Consider the following 4,342-nt stretch of genomic DNA (forward strand, 5'->3'; position numbering starts at 1 on the left):
GTCTGTTATAAAGACGCTACAAGCCGGTGATCCACTGTTAACACTTTTTTCCAACAGCCAATAGTTAAAGGCACAACAATGGCGGTTTCGACAAAGACAGTAAACTAAACAGGTGTGCCTGGATTTTCCATGATATCCAAAAGGAAAACCTGCTGATCAACTAAACCTGCCAAGTGGCCCATGGGTGAGGTTAGCTGGCCAATAGCCAGCCGTTACAGGGAAGAAGACCCCGCCCTTCCGATAAATTCCCCAAAAGACTTTAGCCAAAAACAGATTTGCCTAATCCATCCAGCCTGATGTAACCTCTTTGTTTACAACCTAAAAATGTTAAGACTATATGGTTTAATGTGTTACTTGGCTCCTAATCCAGTGGTCGTTAAATAATTGTAGAGTATGAGATTTGCAAGATAAAGATAAATGGTTGACCCCTTTCCCGAAAACAAGACTTGCTCAGAAGCTTTCAGAAATGTTTCTCGACAGTTGGACTTTGCTCATTGCTTCTTTTTTTTAACTAAGGCATGCTATTATCACCATTTCACTTTGTTAATTCCTTTCAATAGAAAGCCTATGTCTTGGTAAAGTAACAAAAATTGATGGCATTGGCGTGTGTCATTCAGATGTAAAATTGATCTCTATTAAACCTGGGAGTGGTCAAAATGTACACAATTGTTACCAGGAGGAAAATGGGGGAGTGTCATGCCTTTTCAATTTCAGTCAGGGAGAGGATTAAGTATGTTTTTGTTTAGTCCTGGGAGGGTCATGTAATCTTTTAACAAACCGAACGCAATGGTAAATCTAAGTGCTGGCGGTAGCGCTATAGGTTTGGGGGTGTGTAAGAAATATTTTTGCTATTTTCACAAGCAAAGATTATCGGCACAGTGCTGGCAGTGGCACAAATGGGCTAGGTTTTGATGAGTAAACCAGTTGTGGTTGAATCAAGGCTTGACCCCTCACTGGCCAAACAAAACGTGCTTCATGGCTAAATATGTGGTTGCTTCAAGTTGTGTATTTATAGTCTTTTATGTGAATGAATAAACTTCAATTCCAATGTTAGTCCATTATAGTTTGATAATCAGCTTACAGAAACATAATAACAAAATGTAGACCGATACCATATTTTCTAAATGTTAACTTGAACCTGTTTGCAGTCCACATTGTTCTAAGTAATTGCATGGTTTCAATGTGGAAATATATACATAGAATTCACACTGATATAGGGGCTAGGCCTACTGTAAATTACATTATGGCTGAGCATGGACATGCCAAATGTTGTCAATAAGCAAGATCAAATTCAATCGGATGAGGCCTAAAAAGAGTGAAAATAATTATAAGCAAATTCTAAACAAAAAACAACTTGTTTTAAATAGGCTATGTCTAACTACACTTACAGGCACCATTACTGCTCCCTTTGGGCATATAATATTAAAACAACACAGACCATGGAAGGTTTTACCCACATCCAAACTTTTCACAGTAGCTGGACAAAGTTCCAATATAAAGAGTAAGGGAGAATATCCACTCACCGTTATACTGCTCCCAAATATAATGTTTTGTGTACACTGAAGAAAAATATAAATGCAACATGCAACAATTTCAAAGATTTGACTGAGTTACTGTTCACATAAGGAAATCAGTCAATTGAAATAAAATGAATTAGGCACTTGTCTATGGATTTCACATGACTGGGAATACAGATATGCATATGTTGGTCACAGATATCTTTTAAAAAAGTAGGGTCGTGGATTAAAAAAATGTGTCAGTATCTGGTGTGACCACCCTTCGCCTCATGCACCACGACACATCTCCTTCGCATAAAGTTGATCAGGCTGTTGATTGTGGCCTGTGGAATGTTGTCTCACTCCTCTTCAATGGCTGTGAGAAGTTGCTGAATATTGACGGGAACTGGGACACGCTGTTGTACACGGCGATTCAGAGCATCCCAAACATGCTCAATGGGTGACATGTCTGGTTAATATGCAGGCCATGGAAGAACTGGGACATTTTTAGCTTCGAGGAATTGTGTACTGAAACATGAGGTGATAGCAACAGATGAATGGCAAAACAACAAGGGGCCTCAGGATCTCGTCATGGTATCTCTGTGCATTAAAATTGCCATAGATAAAACGAAATTGTGTTTGTTATCTGTAGCTTATGCCTGCCTGACCATACCATAACTCCACCGCCACCATGGGGAATACTGTTCACCACGTTGACATCAGCAAACCACTCACCCACAGGACGCCGGGTACAGATGAAACCGGGATTTACCGTGAAGAGACCACACTTCTCCACTGTGTCAGTGGCCATCGAAGGTGAGCCCACTGAAGTCGGTTACAATGCCAAAATGCAGTTAGGTCAAGACCCTGGTGAGGACGACGAGCACGCAGATGAACTTCCGTGAGACAGTTTCTGACAGTTTGTGCACAAACATTTTGATTGTGCAAACCTACTGTTTCATCAGCTGTCCGAGTGGCTCGTCTTAGACGATCCCGCAGGTGAAGAAGCTGGATGTGAAGGTCCTGGGCTGGCATGGTTACACGTAGTCTGCGGTTGTGATGGATGTACTGCCAAATTCTCTAAAACGACGTTGGAGGCAGCTTATGGTAGAGAAATCAACTTTCAATTCTCTGGCCACATCTCTGGTGGACATTCCTGCACTCAGCATGCCAATTGCTTGCTGCCTCAAAACTTGAGAAATCTGTGCCATTGTGTTGTGTGTCTAAACTGCACATTTTAGAGTGGCCTTTTATTGTCCCCAGCGCAAGGTGAACCTGTGTAATGATCATGCTGTTTAATCAGCTTCTTGATATGCCACACCTAAGGTTGGATGGATTATCTTGGCAAGAAATGCTCAGTAACAGGAATGTAAACAAATTTGTGCACATTCCTCCCCTTTCTTTTATTTCAGCTCATGAAACATGGGACCAACACTTTACATGTTGCGTTTCTATTTTCGTTGAGTTTTGTAGGCCTACGGTAAGGGTAGCCTATGGAGTGATTTTGCTTTTAAAAATGTGAAACGGGAAGCAAGCAATTGTTACAGGAAAATCACTTAAATAATATCTTCTAAATAGGCGGTATTGACGAGGTTCTCATCTCTCGTTTAATGATGGGCGTGGACACGTGGCCTACATCATGGGGGGGGGGTTACACACCTCCAAAGCACAGCAATAATAATGTAAGCCTGCCTATAATACATATAGAAATGTAAAATCAGGTCAATGCTTTGCTCCTCTCAAAATGTATCTTTTAATAAAGCTTTGGTGATTGGGATTGACGTTCAAGTGGTTTCACAAGTCACACCTTTTACCGATGGTCTTGACTAGCCTACTTGATTGCATTGGGCAGGACAAAAAGAAAACAGACTTCATTGAGAGGAGGGGAGGCTATGCTTGGTTTTTAATGAAATAAAATGGGAAAAACCTTAGTTTTCTATGTTTCTAAATAATAAGTAACCAGGCACCAAAAGCACATTACTCTTGTTCCATGCGCTATGGGCAGTGTACGTCACGGCTGGATAGGCTGTGTTTCCGCTGTCAAAACCAGCTTTTGGTTGGTCTTGAATATTTCTTTATTTCACCTTTATTTAACCAGGTAGGCTATTTGAGAACGACTTCTCATTTACAACTGCGACCTGGCCATATGCCTACCAGCGCTGCCTGAAATTAGCACGTTGGATCATGTTTTTAAGGACACACCTCAAATATTTACACCCGTTTTATCTGAGCACAAGCTGATATAAGACAGGTAAATTACCCATCCTTGTGCAAGAGTTTGAAAATAGCAGACTGCTGGCTTTAACAGGTCGAAATTGCATACGAACTTAGGTGTTTGACACTCTAAAAAGAAAAGGTTCCTGGGGGATCCTTAAGGATAATTTAAGGTTAAATAAATGTCCCTTAAGGTCCCTGTATGAGCTTTAGGATAATATAAGGTTAAAAAAAATAACCTTACATTTCATTTCAGAACCTATACTCTGCCATCAGTTCGTTTTTTAACTTTTGTAGACTTAATGGGTGCTTTGAAGAAATATATTTTCAAAAGAGGGGTTTGTTTTGGAACAGCCGCCTTATCACCAGCCAAAAATAGAGCCCTGAATGTCCTAATGAAAGTGCATAGGCCTACCTGATGATATGTGGCCGCTGTGTTAAAAAAACTGAGTGGCTTTCTCTCGAATTCATTGATGATCAGATACTTCAGTTGTAACTGGTTCTGTTGTTCAAGATTTTTACAGTTAATAGGCAACTTTAGCACTGTACCAAACTTAGAACTTTCTTTTTTAACAATAGCCTATTTAGAAATCAAAACCTCTCTGGTGATGCAGCATGCACTCATTCATTGT

This window comes from Salmo trutta, chromosome 20, assembly GCF_901001165.1.
Source record: "Salmo trutta chromosome 20, fSalTru1.1, whole genome shotgun sequence".
Lineage (NCBI taxonomy): Eukaryota > Metazoa > Chordata > Actinopteri > Salmoniformes > Salmonidae > Salmo > Salmo trutta.